We start from the raw sequence: 21,894 nt of genomic DNA, 5'->3' as shown, positions 1-21,894 counted from the left end.
AGGTAGCTTCCCCAGCTTTATAACTTCTTGGCAATGGTTCAGCTCTTTTTCACTTTAAACATTTATTTGGTGTTCCCTCAAGTTGCCAGACTGCCACACGCAGAACTGCAGCCTCACGTTCACCCACAGAGCAGGTACTGTCCAAGCAACAGGAGATTATGCTGTGTGACACTGACCTGATGATGTATCCCAGCCCTTTTTGTGAGGGACAGCCTTAGAGATCAGAGAGTTACATTTGCAAACTCATTAATTTCTTACCTTCTAGCTGAGGACATGCTGGGTCCAACCATACAGAGCTGGACTAAATACCCCTCTGGCCCTAGTATTCTGCTTCTCACAGCAACCAAGCTAGATTCAAGTCTAGAAGCAAAGACCAGTTGAAAGGCCCAGCCATGCTTGGACTACATTACTTCTTTCCTTGCACCTGCAGCCACTTTTGCAGCTGTGTCCAGGGAGAGGCTTGAGAAGATCCCAGGTCCAAAGCACATTCTGGAGACACCCTGCTTCGAGGGACAGAGGCAGAAACGTGCTGACATTACAGATATTTAGGTACAAGGGCAAAGGCTAACTCTGCCCCTAGCCTGTCTCCCAGAGTCAGCCTGACACAAAAAAGCAACAGGGCGACAGTCGTGCCACGGGCCCACTCTAAGAACACAAGGTTTCTGATTTCTCCTAGAGGTGCTGCCTTGAAGAAACACGAAAATGAATACATCATTCTTGTACCATACATTCATAATGCAGAAAATCTTCATTCAACTAACAGCTGATACAGACTAAGGAGCAGCATCACAAAAGCAACACTAAGCAAAGAATTATATCCCAACTACAGGTGTAACATTGTATTAGCACACAAAACCTTCTACAGACTCCAAGATCCAGATGCTAAAAAGCCCGTCAGGAAAACGAGAGAGAAATATTCCTGATCATAACAACAATATGTGGCTTCTGCCCAGCAGCAAGGGAGAACTAACCTCAGTGAACTAGGGAACATAAATAAGAACGGAAGGGTGGACACTGGAAGATGTCGTGCTCTTATGCTGACTAAGTTATAGGGGCTTTCATTTAGTGCTGGCAGAGTACTAAGATGGAAAGGAAAGAAAGACATAAGGACCACAGGAATGCAGACTGCAAGGCAGGAAAACTGGAAGAAAAACAAAGCCAAAGCATTGTCAGAAGTTTGATGGGCCACTCATAAAAGTGGCCAGGAGTGACATTGGTATACTAAGTCTGATGCCCAAACTCAGAAGCCCTCGCTTACTCCTTTAACAGTATCTATATCTTCTTACCATGTCCCAGACTGGAATCTGAGCAAAAGCTATCTATGAATCTGGAGTCTGGCCACGTGACTCAGAATACAACAACTTTTGGGACTGGGGAAGTTTGCTAAGGTAGAAGTAATGGTGAAAACGCAAAGGCAAACCTTTGCGCAACAGTGTAGAAAACAGAGAAATGAAGTTTAAAGAATGGTCCATCATCTCCTGCCAAAAAAATGGAATTTGTAACTTGAAGAGATGATAGCCTGAGATCTGTATTTAATGAGCAAACTTTAGGATATTTACTAGTCAGACTCCAGTATGCCTCAGGCCTTGGGCCATTACCACTGGAGTCAGAAGGAAGTACTCACAATTCTCTTTGGGGTTTTATGTACACAATACATGGAATGATTTGAGCCAAGAAAAAATATCACCCCTTTAGTCCTTGGCACAGGGAGAAGCAGAAGAAAAAATTCCTTTGGAAATCCCTGTAACTGTGGGAAAGTCAAATGACACTGGAACTAAAGCAACTACAATTTCTTTTCCACCGGAGTAGCCTTCCAAAGACCAGAGAGCACTGGCAGTTGCTATTCTCAGCCACCGGGAGTCAAAGCTGAATACATAGAAGCAGAAGAGAGAAAAACATGAAAACTTTACAGCAGTAAGCACTGGGTTTCAAGGAGAACAAACACACAGCTTTTACACAGAAACGGCTATGGGGAATTTCTGTTGAAATTTTAAGTAAAGGATCACTTCATTTTTGTGAGTGAGACTTCCTCACAGGATGATGAATCAGAGAAAGTGTAAACTGGACTAGAGACTTAATCTACCTCACAGTATATATAGGAGCAGCTGGCCCCCACGCATGCCATCTTTCTACACTCCTGATAGGCATATCCAGCACCAGGATTCTAAAATCCACATGTTTCTACACTTGCCCTGTGCACTCCTAGTGGTCTCTAACCGTTGCTGTTTTCTAGCAGTTCTTCCACCTATACTTACCTTCAACTCATCATCCTTGTATTTACCTTTAAAAAACCCAGCTAGGGTCAATTCCAGATGATTGATCAGTATCAGATACATATCTTCCCCCTGGGAAAATCTCTTTCATCGAATTTTAATGTTTGCTTGCAACTCTACAGCTTCAACCACAAAGTATAGAAGACAAAAATGAAACTCCATCATCATAAAATGTACACTCTCGAAAGTTCATGAGTGCCTATAATTCCACTTGGATTTCCATTTAGGATTAGGCCACTGTTCAGCAAATTGCAGCACTTATCAAATACCCGTTTTCTTTTTTAAAGGGACACTAAATCTAATCTCCTTTCCTCATATTATCTCAGTGATCTCATGCTGTAAGTACAAGCACACATAGACTACATTAGCAGAGAAAAACAATCAACAGGGAAGGAACTCTTTGAAACCCTTTTGATGATTCCATTATGCTGCTCCTTCTAAGAAAAATATTATAAATTTGAAAAACAGCCAATTTTCATCCTGCATGTCTATTAGCAAAGTCATTAGGATCCCATTATTATATAAGATTACAATGCAAAAACAACTTTAGTGCACAAAAGCAGAGCCCCACTGATGGATTTTCAGCATGGAATTAAAACAAGTACGTGTCAGCTTCCTCTAGGGACCAAGTCACAAGGAAAACGGGACAGATTTAACGGGACAGATTTAACGGGACAGATTTAACGCAACTTCTACAGCTTTTCAAAATCACATAAGGAACTAAAGACTGTAATTCAATCTAATACTGTATTGTGGACCATAAAGCTTACTAACAAGAGAGCCAGGTACTTTCATGGTTCATTGGTTTTGGCTTACAAAGTGTTACCATTTCTGTGTCTGTTATCCAGTAGGTTATCTGAGCAGAGCAGATCACATTTGTGAGATGCGAATGCAGAGGAACAGGACTGCATCACAGAAATACTGCGAGGCACTGACAAGAATGAAAGGATGCTTTGCAGTACAACATTTACAATTCCCCATGGATCATCTGAAGATTTAGACCTCAATTCAACACACCTTCTAACAGATGTTTTGCTCTAAGCACGTATCGAAACTTCAGTACTTTTCCAAAAGTGGGTGGACATTTGTGCCTGGTCCTAACACAGGTGGAACAAATGCTATAGTTACAAATTACATCAATCGGAGAAGGCAAATAATATTTGGGAGATTTAACCATGGAAAGACTGTCCTTGATGAAATATTTTCCCTTTTGAAATCACCCAGCCCACAGTCCTTCTATTTCCACTCTGTTGTACTCCTCAGGATTGCAATATCAAGATTACCTTCCCCTCCACCAAAATTCATTCTTGTTTTCCATTTGTTTAGCCTTCACCCTCTGAGTACTCCCTAAAACAATCTACTCTCCTTTTCAGTGCTAGTAACCTCTAAAATGTTTGCATGACAAAGCACACACTATCTCTGTTGTTTACACACTGTGGATTGCAGCTTTTTAAAGAAATAAACCCATGCTAAGGCCCAGATGCTGCCACTGCTGAAAGCAGCACTAGATGTACAGAGCTCAAAGTAAAACTCATTCTCATCCCCCTCTTTGGTCTCAGTCCAGCTTCCAATTAATACAATAGGATCATCCATTGGCCTCAAATATAGCAGAACTGGGCCAGTTGTTATTTGAAGCGCTATGAAGGGGCAGAGGTGGTGAATACAAAGTAGTGACTGTAAAAGCTACGTTCTCTCCACTGAATATAGCGAAAGAGATTTGTTTGAAACGACAAACGCCCAGATAACCATCTTTCATCCAACCATAAAAAAGAACTTACGTCCAGATGCAGCACCATCAATAAAGATAAAGAACATCAGTAAAACTCTGAAAGGACAGCATCATGAATATCGCTAAGAAAATGCTTTGTGCGTTTTCCGATAAAACATCTGCAGCAGGCATATAAATAGAAAACACAACTGAAGCTTGAATGATTGATCCAGAACTATGATTTGTTCTTTCCAACTATTTCTGGAAGGAATTGCTGTATGAATATGATCTATATGCTTAAGACACGACCCAATAAGGTATGCAAGAATGAATTCATCTTCCTCTAAGTACTAAGACAGGTGCCTCAATCAGATCACAGACTCACTGCATCGAGGCATGTCAAGAAATCCCTTAAAAACGACATGGAAGGAAACATACCTGTTCCAGTACCTGAAGAGGCTACAAGAAAGCTGGGGAGGGACTGTTCACAAAGCCCTGTAGTGATAGGATGAGAGGCTTCTGGAGAAGGGCAGATTTAGACTAGACATAAGGAGGAAATTCTTTATGATGAGGGTGGGGCAGGTTGCCCAGGGAAGCTGTGGCTGCCCCATCCCCGGAGGGGTTCAAGGCCAAGCTGGATGGGCCTTGGGCAGCCTGATCCAGTGGGAGGTGACCTTGTCCATGGCAGGGGGGTCGGAACTGGATGATCTTTAAGGTCCCTTCCAACTCAAACCATTCTATGATTCTATGATACCTGTGATACATGAAAAAGGGCAGTGCTTGATCACAGGTGGTTCTACAGCAGGAAATCAGTCAGTGAGAGAGCGGTAGCCTTCCATACGAGAGAATTTCACTCTGCACTGCCCAAAGCAAGGTGCCTTTGTACAAGGCATCTAGGTCACGGTGCGCAGCAGTGGATCTCCATGCAGGCCAGAGGCGCATTTTGAGACTTACAGATTTCCTGTCCAAAGCCCAACAAGTGGCAAGATGTTTGCACAGGCGTCTGTACAGTTAACACGGATGACTAAATAGGGCAGTGCCTGGTTGTCAGGGTCACTCAAGCACAGTCCTTATCACAAACCCTGGAAGTCATCACATCTAGCACTATTTTCTGGACACCCCAGATAGCTTCAGACACAAGCTCTGAGCCTTCTGAACAGTTGATATTTCATTTCTATGAGGAAAAATAGAAAATCTAATGGAAAGGCTCAAATTGTAAATCATGTCACAGCTGAATATTTTACTGCGATGGTCAAGTGGAGTGCTCAAATCCAGTCCCAAATCATCACGTACACATGCCAAAAATCACAAATGTGTCCCATTAAGCTGCCAACAGTTTCAGCTGGCACTGCACATCTCGATTACAATACATACAAAAATCTGTGGCATGGGAAGTGCTGACAGTGCAGCACAGCCAATATAACAATATCTATCAGTACCACAGGGCTAGCAATCTACAGGGTTAGTGGTATTTCTTTTGCAGTCCGTATGCTCAGATGCTGATTATTAGAACCCAGGCCAAGAGAAGGTTAGGAAAAATATCATTCAATACATAAATGCCTCCTGATTGTATGGAGCTACAAGGGAGCATGGGAAAACGTACACTCCCACACTCCCAAAATATGTACTGCTATTGGTAACCCTTATTTTTTTAATTGATCCTGGCCCAATGCTGCAAAAAAAAAACAGAACAGGTTTGAATAACATTTTTAGCGTCACACATCTGTCACTTCTCAGAGCATAACAAAAAGCCGTGCTGGGAATCCATGGAGATTTAGAGACATATGGCTTGGCAGCCCCATTGTAAATTCCTGTTACCACATTAAACTAATTGGCTTTGAAAAAGGAAAAATAATTATGAGAAAAAATTCACGTGGGAGGAAATATATAGCATCAATGAGCATTCCTATTTATTGCTCATACTCCTGCCTGTATATTTTTGATGCACAAGTGCTCTATTGTAGACTAGCTGGAACGGCTAAATAAAAATCTAAGAATGAAGAATCATTTCCTTTAACTTCTATCAGACTATTCAGGAGAGAAGTAGAGGACATGGCAGGCTGAGAGAGTTGGGGTTGTTCAGCCTGGAGAAGAGAAGGCTCCAGGGAGACCTCAGAACAGCTTCCAGTACCTGAAAGGGGCCTATAAGAAAGCTGGGGAGGAACTTTTTACAAGGGCACGGAGTGACAGGAGTAGGGAGAATGGCTTTAAATTGGAAGGGAGAAGATTTAGGTTAGGCATTAGGAAATTCTTCACTGTGAGAGTGGGGAGACACTGGAACAGGTTGCCCAGGGAGGTTGTGACTGCCCCATCCCTGGAGGTGTTCAAGGCCAGGCTGGATGGGCCCTTGGGCGGCCTGATCTGGTGGGACGTGTCCCTGCCAATGGCAGGGGGGTTGGAACTGGGTGATCTTTCAGGTCCCTTCCAAACCAAACCATTTTATGATTCTATGACAGCAACACAAATCAGGAAAGGACAAGAAATAGCAGGAGAAGAGCAACACAGGAACAAACTCCTTTATCCAACCAGTTAAGGAGACGGAGGCTACAGCAGCAAATTCTGGCAAAAGGAGGTACTTCAGGAAGAAGCAAAACGGAGACTAAGGAAAGAGCTTGCATGTGAGAATGAAATGCAGTGTCCCTTTCTACCTGCTGACAGTGCAGTTACAGAAAGCAGTAAGTAAGCATCATTATGATCTGGGAGAGCTCTGGTCAAGTTGTCCTGTTCTCAGAATCCTGGAACAAACCTTACTGAGCTACTTGTGGTGCCACTGAGCTCACTCTTCTCCACTGAGCAGTCAGGAACAGCTTCAGTGAAGCCAACAGAAACACTGCAGTATGGCAGAGTGGTAAGGTCAGAGCAGACTGACTGTATGTTCAATAATGGAAACTTGTGAGGGAAATACCACAGAAGCCAGCAACATGGTCCAAGTTCAAGGAGAAGCTGCAGCCTTCACTTCAGGCACCATGTGGCTCTCAGCTCCTCCCTGGGAATGCGTGCGCAGGAAGTCAGAGAAGCCAAGAACAATAACCCCTCTTAATTTGAAGGTAGAGGCCTGACATGGAGTTCTCATGGAAAACACAACAGCTAACAGTACTAGTAATACTCCCCTTCACCCCGTATGGCACAGCCCGAGGGCGCTCTCTCCACTCCTTATTTGACATATTGAAGATCTCCCAGAAAACTCCCATCTCCCATACAGGACTTGCTGCTTGAACTAATGGGTCTTAAAAAAACCCTGACCTGTTTCTTAACACGTAGAAGGTACAGTTTAAGTGCTTTGAAGCTTCCCATGTTGAAGTGAGAAAGGGAGGGAAAGAGAGAGACAAGGAGGAAAGAGTTGTAGGAGTCACTGGGGCCACGGAGGTGCACATCAGGACACATCCAGCTGGCGCAACCACAGATTACCCACACAAAAGTGCTGTTAGTGCTAGTTTGCCTGACAGTTATGGCCAAAGGGAGATTCTGACACAATGGAATGAGTGAGACTGTGGAAGAAAGATTACATAGACAATTCATTCCTACCCTGTGTGCCCAGGGAGGCCAGTAGCAGTACTTTTGTTGACTTTGGTAGAAGTGAGATCAGCAGCAGTGTTACAATTCAGATAAAGTGAGGGATGAGGTGGGAGGAAGAATGTGCACATGCTAAAAGAACTCCACTCAAGTACAAGACTAGATGAGAGTCTCCTATCCCTTCTTCTACCCAGTATAGAGCTTATGGAGTAGAATAGGAAAGACTACATTTGAGGCAACTGTAGTGAAGTATATAATTATTACTAGAAATAACAAAGGCACAAAGACAAAAATTTAATTCAGGATTTTCTTCTTTGTGTGACTGAACAAAATTTTTAAAGTAAAGTCTCACTGCAGATATGCAAAACTCATCATCTTCTGCTTACCTTATGCCTGCAGCGAAAAGAGCAATACAGAAAATCATTTTTGCAATAAAATGTCTTCCTTTAAGGAAGACACTGCAGAACTGAGCTGCTGTGGAAGAAGGGGTAGATGTTGCTATCTCATTTAGAAGTACTGGACACAGAAACATTAAAGCAATGAACCCAAAGAAGTGATAGATTCTTCCCTGTCCTCCCACAATGACACAAGGAGCAGCAGAAACTCCATTTCCCAAGAGACAGGTATCCAGCTACTTGCTGCTCTGGAGTGTTTAAAAAGCAGTATCTCCTGGGACAATTTTATTTCTGAATGTCTAAAATTCTCTTGCCGCTCTTCCATGAGCAGCTGGTGGCCAGTTAACTGCTCATAGCTGCTACCCAAGCCTTGCTGACTAGAAGAAACTACAGGCAGTGTCTGGATCTTGTTCACAAAGACAGACATGCAGCGCAGTTCCATTGAATTTACAGGCCGGACTTGGACAGTGTGAAGCAAGATCAGAAATACAATTCAGGAAAGTGTTGCTGAGGCAGATGTAGAAACACCCAGAAGGGCCACAACGAGAACAAGAGCTCCCACTGCAAACACATCGGCTGTGGGGAAGTTCACTTGGCAAGACTGTAGTCTGCAGGCAGTTACCGCACCTTGGGTTTTAAAAGGTTGCCTGAATGAGAAATAATTGTCACAGGGCAAATCCACAAGGCCATGTTTTAATCTCATCTATTCTCTTTCCATCTGAGTAAAGCTCTTCTGGATTTAAACCAGCAGCACAGAGAGCATAATCTGCCCAAGAACAACTATTTCCACCAGACAAGCCAAGAGGAACCGTTCCAGTCATTCCTGGCCCAGCTGGGGCATTCAGTACTTTTCAGCCTCCAATAATTTCTTTTCCAAATGGGCTAGGAAAGCTTCCTAGGACCTGCCATCTATTCAGCTAAAATCTCATGCTCCATGAGGCTCAATTAAACTGGGTACAGAACTGGACACAGATTTCTAGATGGCTCACAAATGCTATAGACTTGAGTATTATTCCTCCCAGTGGATGCTTTTACAATGTGACTCAAGACCTCATGAGGAATGGCTCAAACCCATACAAGTTATTATTAGCATGTGTCACAGCTGGAAACCTCCTTATACTGTGTCATTTTTTTAACTTCCAGAGACTTCGCTGTTGCTGTTTTCAAGGCAGAGAGGTTTGGAGAAATTTTGGAAAATCTCGGTATTTGACAGGAAACAGATGGGTCCAAGAGATTTCCTCTCCCCCCAAAAGAATTAAAACACACAAATTCACTTCTCAATGTAATGTTCCTTCCATTTCAAAAAAGTTTTAAGATTGTTATAAAAAAAAAATCACACAGGTATACAAAGAGCAGTTTAAAGTACAATCTGCCACCATAAATCAGACACTGAGAAATCACCCTGACAGCTCTAAAAGCAATTGAACTTTATGTTGGTGAAGGCAACCTTCATCAGCAAGGTAAACTGTTCTCCTACTAGTCTTTGGAAATATTTTATAAGCAGTACGTAAAGACCCTTTTAAAATCCTCTTACAACATTAACATACGTTTTGTACAGCCAGCATGGCAAAAAAGAAAACCATGAAATGCCATTATATTAGAACATTACCAGAAGCTCCGCAGATACAAAAATGTGCAGGCCTTGTATATCCAGGCATAATACAACCAGCTCTGCAATAAGCAGTGTACAGTTAGAGTACTGTACTTCGATATCTAGCTGCTTTGCCCTCCATAAAGAAATAGAAGGCAATTGCAGAGTTATGACTTCCTTTCTTCACAAAAATGTAGACTCATTGTTTTTGAATTATAGGGGGGCCCAAGCAACTAAAAATCCAGGACAGCAAATAAAAACCCATCCATCTTCTGGAAACAGAAATAGTTCAGAGAGCAAAATGTGACCTGTTTCAAGACTGGTGCAGTGGTTAGACACTGGTTATACACATACTTTTCTAGTAGCATTTTTCTTAATACATCTTTGCAGACTACTCTGAAAGAAGATTCCTCAGACAGACTGTCTTGGCTATGACATTGGTCCTTAGAGACAATATAAATTTGAAATTAAATTAAATATAAAGCAGTGGAAAGAAATGGTTTTGAACCAACAATTGGGTCTGCAGGTTGCAGTTTGGGGTTGCTGAGTCAGAATATCTACACAGCAACTACAATTCTGCTTACAGCTCAGCGCAGATGCATTGGAGGGGTTAGGCCAAACTACTGGCAGCACCAGCCCGGCTGCCTGCCAGCCGTTTAACATCTGTGCTGCACTGCAGGCACAGCTGGGATTGCTAGAGAGATGCACACTGCACAGCACTCCATTTACACCACCATTTAGGTCTGATCCACAGTATAGATGCAGATTTTAGGCTATGTCTGAACCTCACATGTGGCTTTCCATGCTTCCTTTGGACTAGTGCCTATTGTTCTGAGTATATAACTTACCTCTGTTTGGAAGGATCACTCATTTTTTCCCTTCCAAAATTAGGTTTGCCCATGTGCATTTTCCTTCCCCCTCAAACGCTGTTGCGAAAAATCTATGTGTAAGTGCAATGTATCACCCCAAAAAAACCTGCAGAGGACTGGCAGTACCTTTTCTTTGAATGGTACCTTTAAGACCTGTTCAGCTCAATGCATATATCTGCAGACAGCAGGTGCATGCTATCTACCTCCTTGCAGATTCACCTTTTATTTTGTCTTTATTGTTCTCTTAGTGAGAGTAAAAGCTTTTTTTCTTCCCCTTGTGTAAAAGGAAACCGTATAAACCTCATTTTGCCCTGAAACTACATAAACTTCTGCATGCAGTCTCCTTCCCCTAATAAAAATATTAATGAAGTTCAGTTTCAGTACCTGTGTTTGATTCTCTCACTTTGTCACATCTGACATCTTTTTTTCTAAATCCACCCTTTTCTGCCAATTCAAAAATGAAAGAACAGGGTTCCTAGGAGAGCTGTGTATTGTAAAAAATGACAGTTTTCTGACTTATTACTATTTCAGCAGATGAGCAGGCTGGTACATTTGGTTTTACTTCAGTGCCTTTAGCTTGCAAACCTGAGAGAAGTAGAGAGGCTGTGGGGGTATAAGCAAGAACTCCCTGATCAGCTACACTGCCCTTAAAGAGAGAAAAAAGACTTCAAAACCAAGAGCAAGCCTCTCTCACGCATAGGACCTTTGGCAACTGTCCCCAAGTATCAGTGTGTATGTGCAGGATGAAATTAAGAGAGGCTTATTCCAGCATGGAAAGATCATTTCATAGAATGGTTTGGGTTGGAAGGGACCTTAAAGATCACCCAGTTCCAATCGCCTGCCATGGGCAGGGACACCTCCCACTGGATCAGGCTGCTCAAAGCTTCATCCAACCTGACTTTGAACTTTTCCAGGGATGGGGCAGACACCACTTCTCTGGGCAAACTGGGCCAAGGCCTCCCCACCCTCACAGGAAAATGTTTCTTCCTAATGTTTAGCCTAAACCTCCCCTCTTTCAGCTTCAAACCATTCCCTCCATCCTATCCCTGCAGTGCCTGATGAAGAGCCCTTCCCCAGCTTTCCTGGAGGCCCTTTCAGTACTAGGAGGTGCTCTAAGATCTCCCCACAGCCTTCTCTTCTCCAGGCTGAACAACCCCAACTCTCTCAGCCTGTCCCTGTATGGGAGGTGCTCCAGCCCTTGGATCATCTTCACGGCCCTCTTCTGTATTCTCTATATTTTCGATAATTTGATTGAAGTATTGATTTGACTGATCTATTTTTGATAATTCGATATGTCAGTCTGATTCTGTTTTAATCAGATTAATTATATGCCACACAACTACCAGTTTATCAGACAAATGTATTCGCAAAAATATGAAAATTTTTTTTCATTGATTTTGTTGTACTGGTGCAAAAACCTATGCATGTAGAAAGGTCTAGAAGTGCAGTTTTGAGAGGAACCATCGACTCTTCAGTTCCTAAATTATCCCCTACCACTATCAGTCTTGGAAGTTGGATTTATCCCCATTTTACTTGTCATCTTCATGAAGAGTTTTCTCTTCCATGTGAGAATACACAGTTTCAGAAGTTGACAGTCACTCTGAGATTGGCATGCAGTGCTATATTAACAGACTGATTGGGAAACAGCTCTGCTCTGTGGCTATGGCAAATCTCACACGTAGTGCTGCCTTCTGAGCTGCAGCAAGTTACAGCACCGAGATCATGCACTACTGTTTTCACAAAATCAGCAGAAGGAAAGAATTAGAGCAGCCTTACTGACATAAAAGCTGATGGCGCCACATCCTCAAGGTGCAAAAAGGAAAGTAATGCTAACTCAAGAGAACACTTCACTTGCCAGTAAACGCTGAGAAAGAAATAATTGATTTTTCCTCCTCTCCATCAAAAATTAAATTGCTGAGTGTTTTTGTGAGGAAAGGCAGCAGTGGAAACCCTTCCTCTGTTTATTCCCATGCTCAGTTAGCCTTCCTGTCCTGTCTGCCATTGTCTCAAGACCTCACAGAGACGTTATGCTCTTTGCAGAGCAAACTAAATACACAGTGCTCAGTGCATCTGGCATGATCCATCTGTCCCAGACACCACTGCAGGCAGGTACGTAGGCATTTTAGCCCATGGTGCCTTCCAATGTGGCCTCGAGTCTGTTTCACACATGATAGCACAGTCTCATGTGCAAGGAAGGAGAAATTGCTGGCAGGGCTGGATTCTAGCTTGGCCTTGGGTCCACGCTTGCTCTGCAGTCTGGAGTCACCTGATAACAGCCCTGAGCCACTCCTGTCATTGCATCTTCATTTAATTCAAACCAGCTTCATTACACTCTGCTGTAGGGTTGTCAATCAAAATGACTATTGGTCCATTAAGGTTGCCACCAGTCAAATGCAATTTTGGATAACTCAGTGGAGGTGAACTCACTGTATGAATCTTGATAAATTAGCTATCGCATCCTTTTTTTCTTTTTTTTTTCTTTTTTTTCCCCAAAGTCACCACATGCGCCATTTCTTGCATTTCTAGTAAGCCTATTAACTTTCAAAGTGCTGCAGCATGGGAGTCTAGTCAATCAGCCAGTCAGTGAGAATTAATGGCCAGTGGAAAGGTTGCCTGTGATAGATTGAGCCTTCATGCAAAGAAAATTGGAAATGCAAGTGAAAGAGTCAATGGAGTGAGGCACAATAGCTTGGGGACCTGCCAACAACTAGGTGAAAAATATCTGCAAAACACACTGCACAGCTCAGTGCAGTCAACCTGACCCTCAGATCACATGCCAAACAGATTGCTCAGGCCACAGAAAAGTCAGGTCTGATGTCAACACATTTTGCAGCATCCACCAACCTCAGGTAGAACTGCTAACTCAGTAGTGGAATGAAGTAGGAGGAAGAAGATGAAGCAGCACGGTATTTTAGAGAAGATCCAGACCACCTCCAAGTCTTTTATATGAGTGGGTGAGGCTTGTGAAAGGCCATGGAACACAGAGTCCTTCACCACAACTCACTCTGCATCTGCTCACCTCTACATCAGCTAATATGAACTGATGGCAGCTTCCCTAACAGAACACATTGTTTCCCTTCTTTTGGCAGTAAACCAGCATTTCATCATCCCAGACTTGAGAGGGGACTTTAAGGCCTCAGTCAGACTTAAGGGCACACTACAGCTTGATTATAACTCTCTCCTCCTCTGCATTTGAAGTAAAAATCTAGCTTCGGCTGCTTGATGCAGATTTCTATGAAAGCTTTTCCAAAAGAAAAGCAAAAAGATGCAAATCTGTATGGCTGTTCTGAAAGATAATTCTTTCAACAGGTGTAATGAGAGCAAACCTAATCAGTTCAGATGTACAGGTCCCTACAGAAGTACTTGAGAGCCAAAATTTGGTTGTCTGCAACAACATAAGACAAGGTCTATTGATATCCAAGGTCATACGGAGGCAGACCAGTCACATAAAACCTTTTACTGTCACATAAAAGCAAACTGGAATGCAATTGGCCTCACTCTGGATCCTCAGCACTGTTCTTTCACACCTCTTGTGGCACTCGGTGTATTAAAGCAGTGCACATAGTACCAAGAGCACAGGGATAAACTCTGCTACTTTCTCACAAGTGAGATTTTCTTAGTCCTGTAACTAAGAGAAGCAGATAAAAATGGCTTTTGATGCTCTTTAGTCCTCATAGGCATTTTACACCACCTGCATCATCCAGATGCCACACAAACTGCTCACTTGTATCAAAACACATCTGGGAAAAACTCATCACTGACAGCCTGAGATGCTTAGATTCCATAAGCTAAGTGTATGGAGGTGTCTTCTCACTTGATTACTTCTGTATCAAATGAGAAGTTTTCACCCAAGAACTAGCCAGCCAGTAGTAAATATGCTCTTTTTTTCTACGTGTTCCAAGTTATTTCAAACAAAAGATGTAAATATTCTGCTTCTGGAGTCTAATTTCTGCAGGACTCAATCAAATCACCTTTTGGAAGAAGTGACTTCTGGCTAGCACTCTATTTAATTCATTCTGTCAGCGCATGCTTTAGTGCCCTGTGTGGGTGACTGACTTCATCCAGAACTGATGCTCTCTGCTCTATAAATTGAATCCACTGATGCATAATTGAGCCCTTGACTGTATCAAGTATTTGCTTCACCAGAGCCTCTTCTTGCTTACTTGCTATTTTTGCTCTGCGAAAAATATGTTTTTTCATTCTCAGGAATGAAAAATTGAGGGACCTGAAACTAAGAGGCACTGAGTGACCTTGGAGCCCTGGAGAAGGAGATAACATGAGCATATCATGAAATGCCTTTGATTTCCACTATTTTCATTTTTCACAACATGTTTTTTAACAAAATTTGTTTGGAGAAAAAACAGTTAGTGTTTGTGGTGAAACAGTAATTGCTTCTGGGTTTGGGAAGATAAAAACCTCATGTCATCCTATAAATCTGCGTGTATCAGTGGACTTAAAAGCTGCCTTTGGGAAAGTGACCCAGCAGTCCAGAATCTTTTGGCAGAGACCGCCCAGCATTCTGTTCTGTCAATTGATTGTACACTATCCATAGCCTACACTGTGTCACACACTCCAGATACTTAATCTGCAAAATGAGAGATTTCATTTTTAATTGATGAACAAATGTTGCTCAGGGACGCCAATTTCCTTTTTTCTCTGTCAGTGCTAACTAACAGCATATCAAGATTGTTTTTTAATCATCGAGAGAGAAACACAAAACAGCAGGAGTGCCATTCTAAGTGCCATTCGCCTCTCCATTACCGAACTTGCAGGCTTTGTTCCAAAGGGATTTGGAAGATTTTAGGAAGCAGCTCCTCACAGTTAAGGTTGCCTGACAGGCACAGGTGTGCGAGAACATCAGCTGAAGCCAGGTTTAAGCAGACACAGCCCAGAGCCCCACACCACACTCAGCACTGTGTCCCTGAGGCTGCACTTTTAGAATTCCTGCAGGCCTGGCCTGCATTCTGTTGTGTGGTGGTAACATTGCTGTATCCAGCTTATGAGAAAGCTTGCTGCTCTTCCAGGTGTGGTGAAATGCAAAAAGCCACCAAAGTATTACCAGCACAATGCAAAAATGGATGAGATGGCAAGGAAGGAGAAAGCTAACATCAGGTTTTAGTCAACACACCTCCATGGCCAAGCATCACCAAATCTGTTGATGGGGTTTGTGTGTGGACCAAGAGAACACAGAGCAGCTTGCAGTGGGGGTACAAGAAAGCCATACCATTAGTGCAATGGTTGCTTGTAACACTCCTTAAACCCTTTTTGCTGCAATCAGGAACTATGTGATTATGTTAGCCTGGAACAGAGAGCAGCTTATTCCAGAAGCGTAATGTAATCACACCTTGCTTCTATTAAGACCTTTGAAGATCTTGTTAGTCTCCACTGGCTTCATGCCCAACAACCTTGTAACACTGGTAAACCTGATGTTTGAGAGAAAGGATGTGGCTGAGGTTATCGACTCTGACACAATTCACCAGCTCTGGATTCAAAACTGAATTGGGACCAGATCTCCTGCCCTGGCCAGCCAACCCGCTCCCTGCCTGTCTTGCATAGAGGGAATACTCCTCTTGCCTCCACCGTTTGGAGGTGACCCATGCAGGGCAGTACAAATGGGCACTCTTTGGAACAGAGGTGATGTCCCAGTGTGCACAGCAGCACCCAGTGCATGAGGGCTTCGATTTTAATCCACTCCTGATACTGTGTCATAGTATAGATAACAGCAACCACCTGTGGTCACTATGACATAAATTTTCTACTTAACAAACCTCTGCTATGGTCAGCACTAAACCCCAGCAGAAAACATTACCCAGAATCTCTGCACAGGAGATGAGAGAAATCATAACAGAGAGAATTCAATTATAAGTAGAAATAATTTCAAGTAAAACAACCCATAGCTAAACTTCTGGAACAACTGTGCCTACGTTGAATTCTATGTTACACACAGAGAAGTTTGCCATCATTATAAGGTTTAAGTTTTATAAAGAATGTATCTGTGGTATTTTTACTACACTGACGCCATTAGCACATGGAAGCTACCTCCTGACTGTCAGTCAGTAACAAAATGGGAACATGTTGTTACAAGTTTATTTGAAGGCCCTTGGGTCTCTCCACAGGAGTTAGGCAGACTGCTTTTGACACGTGGGTCGCAGTTGCAGATGTCACTCATCCAGCTTCAAAGCAGCCTTTATCATCCCACGAGCTGCAGAGGTCACTGCACAACAAGGATTACACTCAATATGGGATCAAGAGCTTCTGGCTTCATCACAGCTGAACAGACCCTGCGGTGTTACAGGGCAGGGCCCCCCACCATTAAGATTTTCAAGTTCTCCCTATATGTATAATTAATAGCATATACTGCACCTTGGCTTAAATAATTCATCAAATAAAGCATGTTCAAATGGCATTCAAATGAAGGATGCTATAAAGAAAATGTGAGAGTACTACATAATAATTAAGTTTTACATTTTCTGAATGTGTTTTCCAAGTAGTAATAATAAAATAACCAGATCGATTCACTCAATGCATTGCGAGTAATACTCGCTGTGGAAATCTGCTGGTCTTAAATGGAAAACATTTTTAATAAATTTTTCCAAAACATTCAGCATATTTAATAGATATCAACTTCCCTCAGTCAAAATTAATGGATGTTTCCCTCTAAGGAATTTCCAGTTCTAGAGTAACTGAGAAGTTCACTGGGAAAACTAACAGATGCATTAATGGTGTTACTAATATGCTACATTACAGTATAGATTGAAAAGTGCAGATGAAGAAAGTACATCATGTTACAGAATATTTGAAAGGGGTCTAAAAATCCTAATATGAAGGGACAGAGCTTCAAAAAGTGACAATTTTTGAACTAACACAAAAGGAAAAAGGGTCTGGAACAATTCATTATTGTTATTTTAAATAAGCTTAGTCTAGGTAAGCTTTCTGCATGCATAAACTGTTCTCCCTGGAATAAATGAAGATCACTTCCTACTGAAGCAGGACTCTAGGGTGTGATTTCTAAGTACTGGAACCACAAAGGAGTAAATTATTTGCTAATATAATATGTAAAATTCACTTAAATTACACTGGAGAAAGTCTCAGCCCAAGCTCCTAAAAGCCCAGAAAAATCCTTACAGTTCTGTGGTTTAAATCCATTCTTTGCTTACTCTGCTTTTGCTTGTCAGGACTGCCCAGAAATCAACACGCTAACAGTACATGAGTGCGATCATATTAGATCTTGCCTAAGAAATCCAAAATATGAGAAACTCCATTATTCATATTCAAAAATACTGGTATATGTGATACCTGCTTTAATCACTATGTACGCATAGAAAAATAAACATCCACAAATGGATTTGGAAAGACACAAAGAAATGCAAGTTTACAGCTTCTACAAGTATCTTTCTGTCATATTTGCTATGATGAAGATGGACAGTCCTGATATATTATTTAGAACGCTGTCGGGAATGCCCCAGAGCCAAAAGAAAGTGTATTGTAGGCAAAGACTAATGCAAGAGAACTGCTGCTGCAGAGCCTGTCTTTTGGAGACGAAGCGAAGAGCTGAGCAGGTGGATGAGCCATGGCTTCCTAGAGCAAACGCAGACTGCGGACACACATGAGACTGTTGGGTGGTAACAGAATTAATCATTCTGAAAAGAGTTGTGAAGCAAAGTATTTTTCAAAAACACCAAGAAGCACAAAGGTCCAGCTCCCTCTATTAACAATTCTAACTTTCCATAGCTTATTTTGTAAGGGGGGGGCTATAGGTAATTTGTTAGTCATTACCCCCTTTCTTTTGCAAAAGCATCTCCTCTCAGCACCAGCTCTGACCAGCCTTTTCCCTCCAGCTTTCTCCCAAAGTTGTTCTCTTACCATTCACTTCCTTCCACACCCCATGGACCAGGCTTCACCTCTATTCAAATAGAGCTTTTCTCATTTTTCTTTCAAACCCGTCATGACAAATGCATTGCAAGAAACTCTTTCAGACCAGCCCACATAAACACTAAGCTAATGACATTGGGCAGCCTCATCTAGTGGGATGTGTCCCTACCCATTGCAGGGGGGTTAGAACCAGATGATCTTTAAGGTCCTTTCCAACTCAAACTATTCTATGATTCTATCGTATGCCCATAAATTAACTTTCCCTTACAGTCTTTCAGCACACTAGTATCTGTTTGCTCAGCAAGGATCAGATTCTGCAACAGTATTTGCTGTCAGTACGACTGTGAAAACCAAATGCATCAGTTCATCAATAAAAGGCTGTACAGCTCAGATTTTAAACTCAAGAGAAAAGGAAATATTCACCTCCCTCTGATGCAGGATCAGGGAACCTGGGGCCTTAACAAGTCAAATATAACAATAACAACACCAGCAACAACTTCAACAAGAAGGACCTGCCTGGGCTTTCATGCTTCTCTTTTTCCTGAGAACCTGGTGGGAGGTAAGCCCTGGAGCAGCATCACAAACTGAGTAGAACACTGATGTTCTTAAGGATAAGGCTGAAGAAAGAGTTAGCGCATTTTACATGTGCAAACACAGGACCCAAAGAGGCCGACGCATTCCGTGAGACCCAAAGAAGCCGACCCATCAGTCAGGTAGATCCATTCAGGTAGACCCATTCCAGTAGATCCAAAGAGGCCAACCCAAAAAGCTGCCTTTTTTGCATTTCATGGGTGTAATTTTTACACAGCTTAGATTTAGCAGCGATTTCAGATGTATTAATAGTTTGAGATAGATCACAAGATTAAAATATGTGATTTTAATAGCACTTGATCATTAGCCAATTTAACAAAGTGATTCAACAGAATTTGTTACAATCAAAACAGCCACTTAATTAAAGATTCAAGAACGACTATATTCCCATGAGATTTACTGCAAGGCTTCCTACATCAAATTACATACACAAAGACACATAAACATACAGATAAACAGAAGCTAGCCTGTATTTAAAATTTCCCTCTTCTTGGGAAACCCCCAGCTCTATAACTACTGGCTTGAAAGCATAAGTATCCAGCCTTACTGACATTTTACTCTGCAGGGTCGCTCCAGGGAGTTACTCTCAAGTAGCCTACATGAACAGGACCAGCACATGGTGAGAAATCTGCACCTTAGGACCAGGTGCAACTTCAGATCTGAAGCCTTATTCAGATCAGGGTAAGGCTGAATGGACATTTGAAAGCCTGCAGCTTCAGTGAAGTGAAGCACTAATGTTGCAATTTGCTCTTAGCAAGTAATTCTGGTGAAGTTTGCTAATGCTACTTAAACATCAGAGCATTTCTGCACGTTAATGAGCCGCCAAAAGCTATAAGTTGAAAATGTCATTTGAAACACTCATAGCGTAATTTACACATGCTTGTTGCAAAACCTAATCAGGACTGCATTGCTTGAGACAATAAACTAAAGACGAGTCAAACTTCTCCAAAGAGTTAACAACTAGCATTTCACAGGAGCTCGGAAACATTAATGCTAAGATAGGAATACAGTCCAGTGTGGGTTCTCACATCCACAGAAATAACAAAGTCCATTTGTATTCAGAGAAGTACTGCATTCTGGGGTTTGTGTGCTAGGTGACATACGAAGACCTTGCCTAATGAGGACTGACCCAGTTTTAAGAATGGAGAGTGCACTCTCTGCTTGTCCTTTCACTGTTCATTACCAAGCCCTCTTCCCCTCTGACAGACCCTAATCACACTCAATACAGCTAGTGTCTGTCCCCCATGTAATTTTTTTCACTATCCCTTTTAGGATTTCACTGGTAACAGTAACATCCACAGTAAGTAAAAATAAAAAGACCCAAATAAAACCAAATCCAAACAAAACAAACCCTAAACCACTAAACTCAAACCAAAATCCACAACAAAAACCAACGCAACCAAAAGAAGCATCACCCAGCTACCGCCAGACTTAAGAGTTGGGGTAATTCAGCACTTCACAGGCTCTGCAGCTCAGATCCACAGTCCCTGCAAAGCTCGGGCTGCTGGATGCTAATGTCCTTGTAGCAGGGACTTGGGGGGCCCTCACAGCTCCTGGCTCGGGAACTTGTTTGCAGCAATGCTAATGCACCACAAGGAGGAGACTACAGTGCAAAGCAAATTAAAATATTTCTCTGATTGCATTGAAAATTCAGCTCCAATTAAAAAATCATCAACATTAAAAAAAAAAAAGGATCTGCTCATCTTAAATGGTTCTTAAATTAGAAGAGGTCTCAGAGTGGGGCCCCTCACCCAGGGAGATTTAATGAAAGATTATTTCAGAAGCAGAATCATGACTGCATAGCAGAAGCACTTCATCAAAGGGAACCTAACTTATAATTCATCTGCATCCTAAATAGACAAGATTTACCCAAGGTCAGAGGGGAAATGAAAGCTGATAGGGTTGAAGCAGTGTGCCCCAAACCATGCTGCAGACCTGCGCCAGCACTACAATAGGTGTCCCAACTCCCAGCCTGAAGTTGCCTTCAAGCAGTCCTGGAAGGATATTACTCACTACATAATCTTCCTTCAGCTCCTCACATGTGTGGGTTAAACCAAACACCTTATAAGCAATTTCTGACTTAAAAGCAGTCTTTCCTCATAAAACCAATGTCTATTTAGTTTCTCTACTATTCCTATGACTTTTTTTTTAACACAGATATGGTATAAAGAAAAAAATAATGAAAGTGAAAACTATTTTAATTGTGAAAGGACAAAGTCCCCAGGATTAGGGAATCTCCGATTTATCAGAAATTACCTTATGGTCTCTGTTCTGCACATCTAAAGGAACTAGCATCTCTTCACAGTACACACGAAGTGACTGCAACAGAACCAGACTAATACACATATAGTTACATGAAAAACTACCAGGCAAATGACCAATACTCAGGCTAATGATGAAAACGAAAAAAGGTCATTACTGCATTTCTCACTGCTGCTTATCACACATGTAGAAATCAGGGTGACCTGCTCTTTGCTAACATTGTGTTTTCCCATTTTTACATCTGGGGAAATGGAAAATTAAGACAGACGTAATATGAACATAATAATTGAATAAGGCAGCTTTCATACTTATAGGCAAAATTACAAATCGTAAAACATTTATTTTAATCCTGTGTGCAACTGCTCTAAAAAGCACCACTCTACATACCAGGGTGAACACTCACACAATGACTTTCACAGTAGATTATGTGAATTAAATGTCCTCGAACTACAGCCAGCCAAAAGCCCTCAGCTCTTTTCTGTGAAAGGAAGAAAAATTGACCAGAAGTCATGCTCACTCCTCATCCATTGCCTTCTTCAGTCTGGCACTTGAAGGTAAATCACAAATTTTGGCTCACACATATCCCAGGCTAAGGATTACAGCCCGCAAGGTGCTGATTTGTGGCTGATTGAGCTCTCTGGCACACAGAGAAGCAGGGCAAAGGGTCACAACTGTTTTATCCTTTGTAACTTAACGCACTGCCAAGTGCATGTCAGTCCTGAGAGTTAGCTGACATGAAGCTGGCTGTGACTTAGCCCCGAGAATGAGCTGTGGCCAGTGTCATGTCACAGTGATAATTTAATCCTGTTCTTATTTATTC

The 21,894-nt window shown here is 42.1% G+C and overlaps 1 long non-coding RNA gene across 1 annotated transcript in view; it reads right to left on the bottom strand.

Annotated features, from left to right (window-relative positions):
- The window catches only part of LOC138725746 (uncharacterized), a 60,042-nt gene that overhangs the window by 18,435 nt on the left and 19,713 nt on the right, over positions 1-21,894 (bottom strand). The window lies entirely within an intron of this gene.

Source organism: Phaenicophaeus curvirostris, chromosome 12, assembly GCF_032191515.1.
Source record: "Phaenicophaeus curvirostris isolate KB17595 chromosome 12, BPBGC_Pcur_1.0, whole genome shotgun sequence".
In the NCBI taxonomy this organism is placed as follows: domain Eukaryota; kingdom Metazoa; phylum Chordata; class Aves; order Cuculiformes; family Cuculidae; genus Phaenicophaeus; species Phaenicophaeus curvirostris.
Note: the sequence above shows the minus strand (reverse complement) of the source record. Positions and strands in the feature narration are given on the sequence as shown.